The 15,553-nt window shown below is 46.1% G+C and overlaps 1 protein-coding gene across 1 annotated transcript in view; it reads left to right on the top strand.

Annotated features, from left to right (window-relative positions):
• Positions 1-2,017: 2,017 nt before the first annotated feature.
• Positions 2,018-15,553, top strand: part of SGMS1 (sphingomyelin synthase 1) — a 122,500-nt gene continuing 108,964 nt past the window's right edge. The window contains exon 1 of the mRNA XM_014966641.1: positions 2,018-2,133. The gene's annotated coding sequence lies outside the window, so the exon portion shown is untranslated. The remainder of the gene's footprint in view (positions 2,134-15,553) is intronic.

Raw genomic sequence — 15,553 nt, 5'->3', positions numbered from 1 at the left:
CAGCCTTGCAAAGCTTGGGTAAGAATCAGATTTTAAGCCTAGTCAACTTGGGAAAAAACAGAATCAAGCAGCCAGTATCAAATCTACTCACAAATATATCCCTCCTCAGGGATGAGAGAATTAAAGGACTGGGTGTCTTCAGTGACAAACTCAAAAAAAAAAAAAAGAAATGATTTAATTAAAAACAAGGTTATGGCAACAAGAGCAATGGGAAGGGAAGGACCTGCCTGGAAGGGTGCAGGAGGGCAGGGTCACTAGTGACACACAGGGGGTTTGGCCTCTCTGAAAACTCCCTGTTTAAGGCAGTATTTTGTTAGCTCAGAGGGTTTACAAAGTCCCTTCTTGCTCTGTGGGGGAAAATCAAGGAGTTCTGGCTTAGCTCTGGAGGACTCTGGCCCTTTCCATTCACCTGGAGAAAACCTCCTCTGCCTGTATTGACTGGCTCAGCACTGCCAAAAAGTAACACAGCCAAAAAGTAACAGCACTGCCAAAATGCAACACGGCACCTGCATTTCTCACTCATTTCCATGATGACACCCAGGAGATGTCAAGTAAAGAGCGTTAAAATACAACGCTCAGACTATATTTTGCTATGCAGATGAAAAAACGCACTTATATTTAGCCCATGAATGCTGGGCATAGACAAGCAGGCAAAAACTGGATCGTAAATTAGTTGCCTGGGAGAAAAATCAAGTGAAATCTCCTGCTGGATTTCCCCAGCACCCTTCTTCTAAGCCATCCTCTTCCACCTGCGTTTCCTCTCCTCACTACTCAGCAGTTTGCGAAGGGTGAAAGCTGTTGCCTGGATCCTGAGGTCAAAGAAAACTTGTTCCCTCTTCACCAGGATTAATGAAAAAGTGTAAAGAGATGCAGGTCCTGGCAGATCTCGAAATGTAACTTTCACACTGGCTCTAAATTTGAGTTTTATTACACAGACAATTTTCCCTCTGAATGGCTAAACTACATTTTAAGAAACTGCAGTATTCGGTAGTTCTTTACAGAGGAGCAGGACACCATTGTGTTTCACCCATCCCCAGCGTATGAATTATTATTTATCCAAGCTAAATTCTGATTTTGCTTGGGTAATGTCTGCAATCACTCACTGATTAGGAGAAGTCATGATGGTTTGGGTTTTTTATTTCTGTATGTTTGTGTGCCAAGATCAGCAAAAACTGTCTCCTGCTTGCTGTTGTTGTGACATACCAGCACATCTAGTCCCTCCCATGTGTTTTCATCATCCTGCTGCCTGGGAGAGGGGTAGCTGGATGTGGTGTGGCTCTGCTATCTCCGCAATCTGCTGGCTAGCAACCACCTTGGAGAGATAACAAACGCCTGAAATAAAGCAAACGTTTGAATCAGACCTTGAAGATCTTCCCACGCTGGGGAATAGACCCACGGGAAACCAGGCTCAGTGCAGGTGGCTATCCCCACTGCCACTGAGGGCACTTTTGGATAGGAAAAAAAACCCAACTTTTTTCACAGTTTGTGAAATGTGAGGTTTGAAACAGATGTGAGGCATTAGTGTTCGTGAAACTAAATCCTATCCTCTTCCTAGCTAGAGCAGATCGGCAGCCAGAGGTCACTCCCAGGCTAAGTTGCCCTGTGATGTTGTTTAAACTGAGGTTTTATTACTAACAGCTGGCTTCTCGCGTCTCCAGAGCTCTCGGTGTGATAGTGAAGGTGAGCGCCAGCCCAGCGGGCAGGAACAGCCTCCGAAAGGGGACACAAGCAGCCACCAGCGCTCGGCCGCTGCTCTCAGGACAGGCCCCGGACCGCACCTTCCCCGCGGAAAGGGGCCGCCGGCCGGGCTCGGTGAGAGAAGCCCTGGCGCTGCCACACCTCACCGCTGGCGGTGCGGGACAAGGCGGCGCGGTTCTCCCGGCGGGGCACCGCCGGCCCCGCTGCCCCGGGCTGCAAACCCCACCGCTCCCTGACGCCACAGGGCCCCGCCGCGCACAAGATGGCGACGCGCGATGACACGGCGGTCACGTGAGGCGCGGTGTCGCCCGCCCCGCCCGCCGCCGCACGGGACGCGGGGCCGCCGCTGCTGCCCGAGGGGATCCGCCCGGCGGCCGCGCCGACCCGACCCGACCCGACCGGACCCGAGGTGCCGCGGGGTTCCTGCGCCGCACGGTGAGCAGCGAGCTGCCGTCCCCGCCTCAGTGCAGTGGGGCCGGTGCAGGCCCGGCGCAGGCCCGGCGGTGGCGGCGCTGGTGGCGCTGGTGGCGGCGGTTGCACAGGGAGGCGGATGTCAAGCGGGGCGGGGGCCGTGTAGCGGCATGACTGGGCCGCGGCTCCGGGGTTCTGGCCCCTCAGGCCGGCGGCGGCCCCTGGGGGATCCGCAGGGCGGGGTGTCCAGGCCCCCTCAGCTCCTGACGGCTCGTGGGGGTGGGGTGGGGGCTGGAGGAAGCTCTGGTGCCCTCAGCTCGGGGGTATCGGTGCCCCTCAGCGCCTGGGGGAACGGGGAAGATGCGGTCCCCCGGGGGAGCTCTTTGTGCCCTCTGCTCAGGGGGCTGCTGTCCCCTCGGCCCCGGGGGAGCTCTGGTGCCCTCAGCTCCGGGGGCTGCGGTTCCCTTCAGCCCCAGGACCCAGGAGGGACTCTGGCCCCCTCAGCCCTGGTGCAGTCTGTTCCCCTCCTCCCCGGAGTGTCGGAGCAGGGGGTCTGGTCCCCTCTGCCCCAGAGAGTCTGGGAGGTGTGTGGTCCCTTCAGCTCAGGTGGGACTGTGGGCGAGAGTCTGGTCCCCTCAGCCCAGGTGGGGCCTTGTCCTGGGCACGGCCTCAGCCTGGGGGGGGTTGCCGGGTCCCCTCAGCTCGGTGGGTGCGAAGGCGGAACCGCTTCCTGCTCCAGAAGAAGCTGGAGGTGTCCACTGCGAGCAGGAAGGAGATCTGTCCCATCCCGATGACTTCGAGGGCTGTAGTGGTGGCCGTGCCGCCTCCTGGGGTCTGGGGTTTGCTGGGTGACAGTTTTGCTTCGTCCCTGAGGGTCTCGGGGACGAAGAGGCTGGAAGCAGAGCCGGGGGTGGAGAAGCAGAGGCCTCACCACCATCAGGCCGGCAGGTGTGCCCCCTGTTTGCTTGTGAAATCGCTTGCTGATTGATGGGCTGCGTTATGTGGGGTTTGGGGGAGTGTATAATGCATGTGGCTGTCTTTTTACTGTGTTCCTGCTGGAGGCCCTGTTTTGATCAAGGTTTCTAATTTATTCTGTCTTGTGTGAAAACCTCATTAAAGAAGGCCTCGGTGGTTTCAAGCACTGTAAATATGCAAGGCAAGGATGAAAAGAGAGAGAAAAGAGTATTATTTGTGAAAAACGGGAGCTCTGCTGTATTGCCGTGATGCTGATGAAGCCTGCTGATGCAGGCAGCCTCTCTTAGCAGAGCTGGAAAGGGGATGTTGATGAACATCCTCATATCATTTCGGCCGATGGCAGCATTGGTGCATCATGGTGTGACAACAGGTTTTGCAGCGATTCCTTCAGACTCTGTTCTGCCACTTAAGGTCTGCGTGGGTGAAAAGGATTTTTTTTTTTTTTGTTAGCTTTCATTCCCATTTGCAAACCACTATAAAATACAGATGTGATGCCTGACAACTGAAGTTAGTGGAAGCTCTGCTGTTGATCTTGGTGGGTTTGGGCTTGACTGCATTCGTTCATTTGGGGAGTGGATGTTGCATTGGAGTAATACGCGCTTCTGCTTTATTAAATGTAGTATTTTGGTGCGCAGTGGAATTACTTCAGCTTTGTGAACTTGTTCAGAGAATGGAAAGAGAATGCAATCAACTCTGGTTGGTGGCAGACAAAAGATAAAGGCTACTTTTACAATAAAGGTAATAAACCACCTTTAAATCCTGAGAGATTGCCTTAATTTTCTGGATTTTGCATGTGGAGCAGAATTAAATTTAGCTCAGATGCCTTTAAACTGTGTTTGTGGTCTGTGCAACAAACTCTGATTCCCAAATAATTTATCACGCCTCTTTTTGTCTTTCACATATCAACCTAGAGACAATGTGTCTCCACGTGGTTAATTAGCTTTTAATGAAGACTTGTAACACTTCTAAATTTAATAAATCAAAGTATGTGGATCATTTTCAAGACTTGGAGATATTAATGAATACTATTTGACTACTCGGAGTTAACGGTATCCTTAGAAGTCAGTGGTTTGTTAATAGCACCTTCTCTACAGCTGTTCTCCATGTATATCATTGCTTCTCTCAACGCTCGGCAAGCTTGAATAGGTGCTGCTTTTAATTAAATAATTATAGAGTTCTCTTGAACTGAACATGTGGAGGAAGAACTATGGGTGATGAGAGCTTAGAAATTTTTCCCCTCTCCTGGTCACTGCCGCTCTGCCTTGTTCAACGTTGGTTAATTGGTGCGCTAAATACGGGTGGCCTGGGACTTACTCAGATTTAATAGCAATTTCAGTTTGGCCGTAAGGAATGGTTGCCAAATTAAAGGCTTTTTAATTGGGGCAACAGGGCATCCTGTAAAAAAAATGCTCCAACAAAAATAGTCCAGACTCTTGTTCTCTGGCCTGTCAGGAAGGGCCTGTTTGGAGTTTTAAAAAAAATAAAATAAAAAAATCTGTGTAGCATCAGAAAAAAGAACTGGGAGACTTGCATGTGGCCATGAACGCTGGTTTTGTTGAACGTGGTGTGAGATCCTTCCCTGACAGTGCAGTTCACAGAGACGAGTGCAGGAAGGATTTTTAAGGCTTCATGGTGAGGTGGGTCCAAACTGTTCTTTGCTGAAATACAGCAGAGCGCCTGAATGCTATTTCAGTCATAATTCAAGCGCGACACATCAAAAACAACTGTATGTGGAAAAAGTGCTCTGAAGTAGAGGTGAGCCTAAAATGAGCTCAAAAACCCAAATTTTGGGAGTTTTCTTAGTATTGGAGGGTCATGAACTGAGCTCCCATGTACTGTCAGTGTTTCCTAAAGTGTTTTTGTGTCATCAGCAGCTTTTTTGCACCCAGGGCACCAGTGAGCAGATGAGGGAGGGCAACCCTCTGAAGGCCAATGTTCTGCATTACTCCTGGGCTATGGATTTTGAAACCCCAACTTTTAATACAGCTTGAATTCCCAAAGAGTGGGGCATCGTTCAAATTAATAATTAAGTCCCATCCTTGCCCACTCCCTGCCTCCCCCCCACAAAGGAGCTGGGGCAAAAGCGAAAGACTGAAGAAAGCATGAAACCTGGTGGCTTTTTGTGATGCTTTCACCCCAAATATATTTTATGCTTTTGAAAATCTACGTAGCAGAGGCAGTGTTTGGTGCAGGTTACTTAGGCTTATTTTTTGTTGATAAAAGAGCATCTATTCTAATAAGCTACGAAGTGTAACTGGTTTCCCTGTGCCGTGTATAGTTCATTAACATAAGTGAATATTTAAACACCTTTAAAATGTTTGTCTGTGTTGTTTCTGGTCTTAACGAGCTTGTTAATGTAGTTGAGGGGGCAAAAGAAATCCTTGAAAGTACCAGCCGAGCTTTGTTCTGATAGCTCTTGACCAAGAGCCCTTAAGAGCAAAGAAAGTCTGATTTAGGAGACTATAACCTGTAGCTTAAAGAAATGCAGCTTTTAAAATGTAGTTATTGCTGTTGCTGGTCTTTACAGTTCACTTATCCAAATCAGAGGAGCAAGATTTGTGTGGAGCAGAACATGTCCTGTTGATGCTTCCTTCATCAGCTTGTGCAGGCAGGCTCTGGTATCCGATTGCACATCCATATTCAAAGCAAAACACTAATAAATCTCTATTGTGAAAGTATCTTCACTAACCCTGCTTGTTGCTTGTGCTGATTTGCTTAGATTTAAACAAACAAACAAAAAATACTCCCTTTGCTTAACCCTGTCTTTAAAGCTTTTTTCTCTCAGATTTCCCAGCAGGATCGGCCTTCTGTCTCCCTGATTTTGAAGCTCTTTGGAGGTGGCTTGCTTTATTTAAATGGAGTAAAGGCGAAGCATATTGTTGCTTGGAAAAAAGACCGAAAGGGATCCCTGAAGTCCAGTAGCTTTGCGTTCTTCTGATGCAGGAAGCGTAGCTGTGTGAAAACCGGTCCCTTTCTTAGGGAGCTGGGTGAGGTGTGGGTGTGCAGAGGGGAGGCAGGGTCGCGGAATTCCTTGGCTGTGCTTGCTGGGCTGACTTTGTGGGGAGCGGTGTTGTGTCCTTACTCGCTGGCTGGGAGAGGGCTTGGAAAATTGAGCACTCCTGTGAGCATCGGTTGGTGCAGGTCTGGGGAACGGTGGTGAGTGGGGCTGTGTTGCCTTCATCAGAAAAAGAGGTAGGCAGAAACAGAAGTAGAAACAGTAGAAGAGGTTGTAATTCCTGTCTTAAGAAACTGAAACAGCTTTATATTAGGTATATTGCCTCCAAAACCCAGAAGTTTGGACGGACATCTTCCTGACGAGAGCAGCCACTTTTCTTCTTTGCTCTCAGAGTATGTGCAGCCATAGCTGTGGGATGTGTCTGAATAGAAGAGCTTTTACAGCCTTGGTTGGAGAAGGATTTTTAATAGCTCTCATCTCTTCCTGTCCAGTGCAGCCTACACCTTTAATTTCCTTGACTAAAAAAGAACATCGCATTTTGGAGTGTCTTACAATTTTCCTTGCCGGTCCATTAGTGTATTAGCTTAGCTTTGTGTGTGTTGAATGCCATTAAATGTCACCAGCAAATTTAATGTTGGGAGCACTGAGATTTGTGCTAATTGAATTCAAAATCTTATACTTGAATTTGTTAAAATGGCAGATTCAGACAATTGAAATGCTTTATATGGGAGAGTGTATAAGCGTTTGCAAATTTCCTCTTGTAACTGAATCTAACAGTGCATTTGTATAGATGCAAGGGGAGACCCTGAGCAGGCAGATCAGGTTTCGATGGGGCTTTACTGTCTCTTTTTTTATTACTATGTGGTGAAAGCTGGCAAAATCCAGTATGTTGAAAGTCTTCATGCTTGACATCTCTTCAGGGTCATTGTTAAGAATAACTTAACCTTAAATACTTCTATAAAAATGGTGGAGAATATAGAGCCTTTCTTCCAGATCAATTTAAATTTGTCCTCCTGCAGCCATCGTTTTAGGTACTAATGGAGAAAAGGTTGTTGTTTCGGCTGTTGGTCTTTAAACTGTAATGTGCTGTCTTCAATTGTCCGTGGGTCTGACTCCTGGATTTTTTAATGCATGAATAACAGAAATAACACCTTTTGCACCCAAGGGTGGTTTTTGTTTATTTTTGTGTTTGTGGTTTTGGTTTGTTGTTGGTTTGTTTTTTTTTTTGGTAGAGGACAGTCTGCGCAAAAACTCTGGCACTTAATGCTTCTTTATTCTCAACGTCAGCAAAATAGCCAAGGATTAAATAGACACAGAAACAGCTCCCACCTACAGGAGACCCTACTGCTGTGCCTTTTGCAAGGTGGGGTGTTAGAAATGCTACCCTTGATTGGAAAGGAGCCATAAAGATTGTTACTAGGCTTTCTTAGCAGCATAGATCTGTGCCTCCCTAGATAGCACAACGCTTTTAAGTTTGTCCTGAAACGTTTCCATAAAATCTCTTGATACCAAGCTTTGACCTTCTGCCGCTGAGCTGGCATTTCATATGAGCTTCTGGCATGAGCTCTCCTGCCACTTTCAAGCAAAAATTTACCGGGCATTGAAAAGTTTGACTCCACAGTCAAGCACTGTGCCAAGCTGTAAAAGCCCTGTTTGTACACGGAATGGATTTTTGCTTGCTAGGAAGGCTCAGTAACTGCACAGGAATGACTGCGAATCTACATACTAATGAAACAGCTCCGTCTAAATCAAGCTGTAGTGTCTCTTCTGCTCTGAAGTCTGTACTTTGTCTTCCTTGTGCCCCTGCTCTTCTGCATAGTTTTGTGTAGTCAGATTGTAATGCTCTGGAAACTTTGTCAAGGAAGATAATTTAAAACTATTTGAAAGGCTTAAAAATTACTCCTGCTGTTACGATGATGAGAAAGACCTTGAAAGTGCCTTGAGAGCAATTGCTGCAAAAATACCTGCTTGGCTATGCGAATAGCATACAGCTCCCAGAGCCTGCTCACTGTTTGCTGGTGAAGTAACTCCAAGGTGGCCACCTCCAGCGCAGGCGCTGTTAGCCAGCCTGGCTAGTGATGGCAAGTGAGGGCTCAAGGACTTCAATAGGACTGAAGATCCAGTGCCAGCTGGTGAGGCAGCGAGGAGCTCAGTGAGCTTTGCTGCTTACAGAGGGTGCGTGAAGAATATAAAGCGCCAATAGTCTGTGGATTTTGAGTGTCTGGGGAATACAATTTAGTTAAGTGAACGAGACTTAGAGGAAGGAAGAGGAAAACACGTGTTCTCAAAATGCTGAAGTTGAGCGTTTGGGAGGCAGAGTGCTGAGCAGAGGCAGCGTGGGGGTAGGTGATGTTCAAGGCAGCACTGTGAACAAAGCAAAAATGGACAGAAAAGGGTGAATGCAAGCCTATGAAGGTCCCAACTAAATGACCTGACAGAACACGTTGTTCTGTTTCCACAAGTACTTTTGGGATGCCAGGATATGCATTTAATGGAAATGTGATTTTATGGAGGCTCACGGTGCTAAGAGAAGCTCACGTATGCCAAAAGCGATACTTAGTAATGGGCTAGGGCTTCTTATCTACTGTTCATGAAACAGTGCAAAGGCCTTATTTCTCAGCAATGAGCAATTATCTGCAAATTAACAAAATTACTTGTCAGATACTGCCTTTGTTTTCATGCATGTGCAATTTCCTATTTCCGTAGTAAATGGTTTATCAAAGGACATCTTAAAAACAAAGCCAGGGTCTTAAGCACATTTATCAGAAGTGGATTACTTGCATTCTGATACTTAGTTCAGAATTTCTTTGGGAATGCTTGCATGAAAATGAGTATTTATGCTGAGATGTGTAGCCACATGTCTTGTCTCAAAGCATCTACAACGTTTTTTTGAGAGGGAATGCTCATTCATATTATTAAACTGAGAGTTCAGTAAATATAAGTGGCTAGGAGAGTACACATATTTGACAATCACAGACAAGTTTGTTACCTGCTGCTCAGAGCAAGATTAACCTCAAAGGTACATCAGGTTTTTCAGAGTCCAGTTGCGTTTTGAAGATCTCCAAGGAAGAAGATCTGTAGTTGTAAGAACCTACTGTGGACTTTGAGGTTTCCCGTCTTGTGCATAGAGACAGTCCATCCTGCAAGCTACATTCGGTGTTTCTCAGTGCCCAGGTGGGATGAGAGTCAGGGAGAGGGAAGAGCTTGAGATACAGGTGCACCAGATTTATGCACTAGAAAAGGCTGTTAGCCGTTTTCTTCTCTGTGCCTGTCCAGGTGACCTGGTGTTCTCAAACCAGTTACTCCTCTAAGATCTTAACTTCTGAATGGCGCTGCTTAACTCACAGTTCATCATGGCACAAGTGAATTGACTGGCATCATCTTATAACTGCCTACAGGGAACTCTCCTTGGCCATTTTATTGAGTGGCTGCCAGTCTTTAAAATCCTTTTATGATCCTTCCCATTACACTTCTTCTTTGCTAATATCACACAAAGTACTTAAGAGGTTAAAAGTAGGTGTTCGCATTAACTTTGTAATCCCTGTCACACTGGTAATAGTGCTTTAATACTGTCCATCTGTAGTTGGATATGAGCAAACATTTAAAATAGTTGTCCACTCTACAAAATGTTTGCTGGCTTCATAGATTTTTGTATTTTATTTGTAAATGATTTGGGAATCTTGTTTCCATATTTAGGACTTCCTTTTTGATCTTTTCATGGTTGTAGCCCGAAAGCAGACTATATACTAGAAATCATAGGGAATTGTTCCATTCTTTCAAGTGGTTCCACTCTAATAGCTATGTGTTGAAATTCAGCCTGCAGGATGCAATACCATGCTACTAAATTAATTAGTTTTGTTTATTTGCAGATTGGATAATAACCCAGTCAGTGTTTGGCCCTTCTGCTATAGACTTTGCAAAAATTGTCAAGTGGATAATGCCCTGCCTCTCTCCATCTAGCTGTGTTTTCCAGCACGTGTTACAGTGTGTGATCTTTGTATTGGTGCAAACACAGCTTGACACCATGGTGAATGGTGTTGTAGGTGTGTTCCTGTTACATGCAGCTGTGGGGACACTGAAGCTCCAACCTTCTCAAGGTAACAGTTCCGAAGTCTGGTCTCGCTGCCCGTGCAAAACTCATCATAGCAAATTAAAGAGCCAAGACAGTTTGATAATTATGAAAATCCAAGTCATATGTGAGTTTATCTGACTTCAAGAAAAGTGAGTCTGCAGTTTGTCCAGTCTGCTTACTAAATATGATTAATAAACTGTATCTAAACACTTTAAAGCACACAAATAGTTTTGGAAAGACAATTTTTACGCTGTGTGAGAAGGATTCATTTTTCTTGTGACCTGCATGAGGTGAAGCTTCTATGTCTTTTGTAGGTAAGGTGCTACTGCTGTAATTGCCTTGTGTTTCCAGCTGCGTTGTGCATAGTTGGACCTTACAGGGTGCAGTAATTTCAAAGTACCTGGATATAGAAATGAACAATCCAATGAATGCAGATGTAGTTGGGGTGCACAGTTCAGTCCCATCTCTTTTGTAAGTTCATGCATAAATGTTATCACTAAGACTTTGACTAGTTGCATGGTGTTTAATATGCATGCAAATGCTACAAAGGATGGTATGCTGCTTTCTAAAGGATCCTAGCTATTTTATTATGAGTTTTCATTTAAGTAGCAATGAAAGTCTTTCTGCGTTCAGGGTGTGGACCAACTCCAGATGTTCACTGGAGGTGAACTCTTGAATTTCCTAGAGCGAGCGAGACAGGTTTTCACTCGGACAGTAATGGTGCATTACTCTCTGAGCTGGTGGCTGCGGTAGCAGGGTGGCTTGTGACAGGAGGCTTCCCACACTGGGACCCAGGTGGAGTGTGAATGCCTTGGAGCCGTAAGCTCTGATCCCTGTCACTAAATCCCTAATTATTATTTATTTTTTTTTTTTAAACCATGAGAGGCAGTTGTGGATCTGTAGCAGACTAAACTCAAGCGGGTATTGCTTTTGTAAGAAAGAGGTGGCAACTTAAAGGACTTGCTGGTGGTGAATACCCAGTGTAGTGACAGGACCTGTGAAGACAGCTGGAAATGCTCAAACTTACTTGTTTCCTAGTACTTTCCTGAATTATTATAGTTGGGATAGAGCCCAATGGAGCCTTAAATGCTTGTGGGATGTATTTTATTGTAAATTGTATATTATAGACTATGCCATGTTCATTTAGTGCAACTTGCCGCTATCAGAAAGAAGCACTCAAGTGCCATTGGGTCTCTTTGCCTGGGCTTGGTGGGTTTTGGGGTGCTGGAGCAATGCTTTAGTGCAACATGATGTGGGACTGCAAGATCTCTCTCTGGGATAAGAGTCCCTCTGCCCAGCACAGTCCTATCCCTTGCTCCCCCAGCAGACACCCAGTGATTTCTCCGAGTTGAGGCACGGCCTTGGTGCTCTGGCACTGGAGATGGTGAGGGACTGGCAGAAAACCATGTTCTCCCTCCAGCAGAAGAGGCTGAAGCGAGCAGAGATGCCATGAATGGGAAATCCCTGGGAAAGGATCTGGTGGCAGAGGAGCAGTGACAGAGGGCACATGCAAGATGCCACTGGGGTATTTGTGGTGCCTGATCTTAGTAAGACACAATGAAGATATTGATGCTACTACGTTGGTGCTGTAGCAGCCTTGACTAGTCCATCCTCTAGGAAGGGATTTTGGCACTTAGAAAGCCAGTTCTCTTTATCCTAGGTAAAGGGTGTGTGAAATGTATGATAGCCCTTGGGGTGTACCCTACATACAAAGAAGTATGAAATCACAAGTATGATTTTGGGTGAGAGCTCGCAGGCACAGTTCCGATGTGCAGTTGTGTATAGTTCTTGCATCCTGTTGTCTTTGCTCTTGATGTTGCCAATAGTCACTAAAAGAGGCAGCTACAAGGAAGGAAAAGTCCATTTATTTCCACAAACGCTGAAAAGTGAAATGTCTGAAGTATTTGAAGAGCTGAACATGCTGATCTTCCTGTATTGATAGCCTTAAAAATGAGGGAGGAATTAAAATAAATAAAAAGAGGATCAGTCTCTGTATTGGCTTCTGTGGAGGCAGTGTTATCCTCTTCTGAATTTGAGAATTTGTTTCCTTTCAAGGACTGCTTTAAAAACGTTTCCTTTTTTATAAAGCAGAGATGAATTACTCTGTTCATTTATGTGAAGTGACTTGCTGTATGCTTGATAATAACCCACATGTTTTATTTGTGCTGTACTTTTTTTCTCTTGTAAATGAAGCTCTCACGTCAGGCCTTTAGAAGACAGATTGTCTTGTACAGGGCATGTTAGATTGCCTTGAACAAAGTATCTTTCTTTTTTAAATTGGTATTTCTGCTGCTGTGATTTACATTCGCAGGCTGAGGGCAGCACTGTTCCTCCAGTGGCTTAAACTCAAGTTTACTCTGCAGGGAGGAGAGCTATTCCCTTGTCTGGAGACTTTCCTAGGTACTTACAAAGGTGAATACTTAACTTATTGCTCAAGTGTAAGTATTGGTATGCAGTATATGTGCAGTAAAGCGACACCGTATTAAGTACAACATTTAATAGAAGTATTCTCAGCATGACTTTCCAAGTATTCCCAAATTGAACCTACCAGTTGTGGTGGCACTTGTCATCAAAGTGAGAAGAGGTTTGTACAAGGCTCAGAAATGCAGCTAAAATTAGATACTTTCAAATCACCTCTTAGAGCTGGCCTTCTGGCCTTCCTAGACTGGGGGTCTTGCTGCTCCTCCGTGTCTTCCACCTCCTCGCATCCCTTGCCACCCTTGTCATGTCCTGTGAGACCTGTACTGCCACCTCCTTCCCTATGGGCTCACAGATGTCCCTGAGAAGTGGCTGTTACCTGAAGGGTGGAGCGGAAGGAAACGGAAACCAAATCTTTCCAGCTACTTGTCATTAGAAAGAGCTGGGGCAGCAGTGGGGTGTGAAGGATCCCCAGCTGAGTTAATTGGGGGGGAAACTGAACCCCACCATTGGGTTGTGGAGGAGCATCTGCTGTGGAAGGAGAGTGCCTTGGCTCCTGCTTGGAAAGGGGAGTCTTGGCCCCACCTGGAGCACATGGTGTAGGTACCGCTGAGTCCTGCCGTGCTGCTGGCAACCCTGTGCTGTGTTTGGGGCTTCTGATAAGGTGAGAAGGGAAGGGGAGCTTGATATTTAACTGACAGCTGTGTTGGCCAGATCGGTCACCAGGTTTCTGTGTGTTGTTCATATACTTAAAATGTGGGAAAATTGTTTTGGCAAGTGTTGTCAAACTTGGATTCTTTTTTCATGCTCACATGCAATTAATTTCCTAGAAATTTCAGGGAAGGGATTAAAATGTTGTTGTAGATTGGCTGTAACAACTGGTAATAAGTGCAGCTGATCAAGTGTAAACTGAGGGCTGGTTTTTGTATGCGCTAAAGCAGGAAACAAAGCCTTCCTGCTAAGGTCAGCTTCAGAAATTTAGGGTCTGCGTTGATTTTTCTTTTTTCCTTAATGAAACTGTTTTTGCAATGCATGTCAATCTATCTTTAATCCTACGTAGAAGGCCCTGTGGCTATATCTGATGAGGGCAGATTCTGCTGGTGCTTGTGGGACTTTGGGGAGCCCTTTTGTAGCTCCCAGCTCAGCAGTTAAGCCTGTTACAGTAAACCCTTTAGTTGTGCTATTCAGGTTGTTTCTCACCCTTCCCCAGGTCCAGGCTGTTCAGCAAACACCACTCCGAGTGCAGAGCTATGGGGGAAGTGGGAGGGTGTAGAGAGATGGGGGTCGGTCTCTTTTCTCAAGTCACAGGCGACAGGACGAGAGGAAATGGCCTCAAGCTGCGTCAGGGTAGGTTCAGGCTGGATATTAGGAAAAATTTTTTCACTGAAAGGGTTCTCAGGCATTGGAATGGGCTGCCCAGGGAGGTGGTTGAGGCCCCATCCCTGGAGGTGTTCAAAAGACGGGTTGATGTAGTGCTGGGAGGTCTGGTTTAGTGATGATGCTCCTTGTTTGTTGTGTGGGTGTCTATTTTTGTCAGTGAGACAGGACAAGAGGAAATGGCCTCAAGTTGCGCCAGGGGAGGTTCAGGCTGGATATTAGGAAAAATTTTTTCACTGAAAGGGTTCTCAGGCATTGGAATGGGCTGCCCAGGGAGGTGGTTGAGGCCCCATCCCTGGAGGTGTTCAAAAGACGGGTTGATGTAGTGCTGGGAGGTCTGGTTTAGTGATGATGCTCCTTGTTTGTTGTGTGGGTGTCTATTTTTGTCAGTGAGGTTGACGGTTGGACAAGATGATCTTTAAGGTCCCTTCCAACCTAGAAGATTCTGTGATTCTGTGTTTTGCTACAGTTACGGCCCCTTCCTTCAACAACCGAAAAACCCACGTGCAGAGCTGCGAGGGAGGGGAAGGAGGATCCTCATCCTGCTTGTTGCACGTGTGCACATCTGGATTTTCACCTGGGGGTCTGCCATGAGGCTAAATAAACCTCACAAATGAAGACATCCCAATTATGCTCCCACCCGGGTCACGCCACCTTGTCCTGCTTGCTCTGCCAGAGATCATCCAGAAGTGCAACCAGGATCACAATTTATGGTTTTCGAGGAGATCCACTTTTCCCAGCGAATGTATGGGTGAGGCTGGAGACAGGGACAGGCGTCCCCTGGGGGAAGGGAAGGGGAGTGAGAGCTGGCTGCAATTCCTGCCTGCCTCTCCTCCCTCCTTAGGGAGGGGATGGTCCCATTTCAGCAATTAAGGGGAATTAGTAGTTGCAGATGGCTTTTAGAGGGGTGGAACAGATCCCGAACCCTGAGGTGTGTCTAGTTTGGGGGGCTTGTGGTTGGGGGGAGGTGGATCCAAACACCAGGCTTTTGCCAGATCCGAGGCCAACTGGCTTTTCAAATCTGCAGAATAAAAGCTTCTTTTGCTGAGAAGTGGAGTATGTTGTACTACTGATATTTCTAAGGACCTGAGTGCTGCAGGCACATAAATTTCTTGCTTACGCTGGGAACTGAAAGCAGGAAACTCCAAAAACAAGTCCTGTAAAGCAGGGCTGGTGGGTAAATGTCATGTTGAATTGTGTAACAGAAATTGGTTGAAACAGTTTTCAAATCGTTTGTTTAATGTCATGATTTCCATGTTTTTGTGGTACCAGCACTCTTTTGGGTGTTGTGTTATTGTTACCCCTTCTAAATAAGGCATCGTTAGCGTCTTCTGTGCACATGGAGGAAGGTCCTTTCTGCTGACAGGGACTCCTTGCTCCCAAGGACAAGATTTCTGTGCAGCCCCAGCAGCACTTCTCCCTTTTGAGGAAGATGTAGTGCAAGTTTCCTCCCTCTTTTCCATTATTTTTTTTTTAGATAAAATACGTTGTTTTCTTCAGGTCAAATGTGCAAATACATTGTTGGAGCTTAGTTTTTATCTTTCTTGCCAATTTAGTACTTTTGCATCTTTCATAAATGACTTGATTAACTGTTAAAACTGGAAGAGGGCATTTGGCATTTATAAAGCTAACGGAAAACTTGAGTA

Source organism: Calidris pugnax, unplaced genomic scaffold (genome assembly GCF_001431845.1).
Source record: "Calidris pugnax isolate Ruff unplaced genomic scaffold, ASM143184v1 scaffold53, whole genome shotgun sequence".
In the NCBI taxonomy this organism is placed as follows: Eukaryota; Metazoa; Chordata; class Aves; order Charadriiformes; family Scolopacidae; genus Calidris; species Calidris pugnax.
The sequence above is the reverse complement of the archived record's forward strand: the minus strand, read 5'-3'. Positions and strand labels throughout refer to the sequence as shown.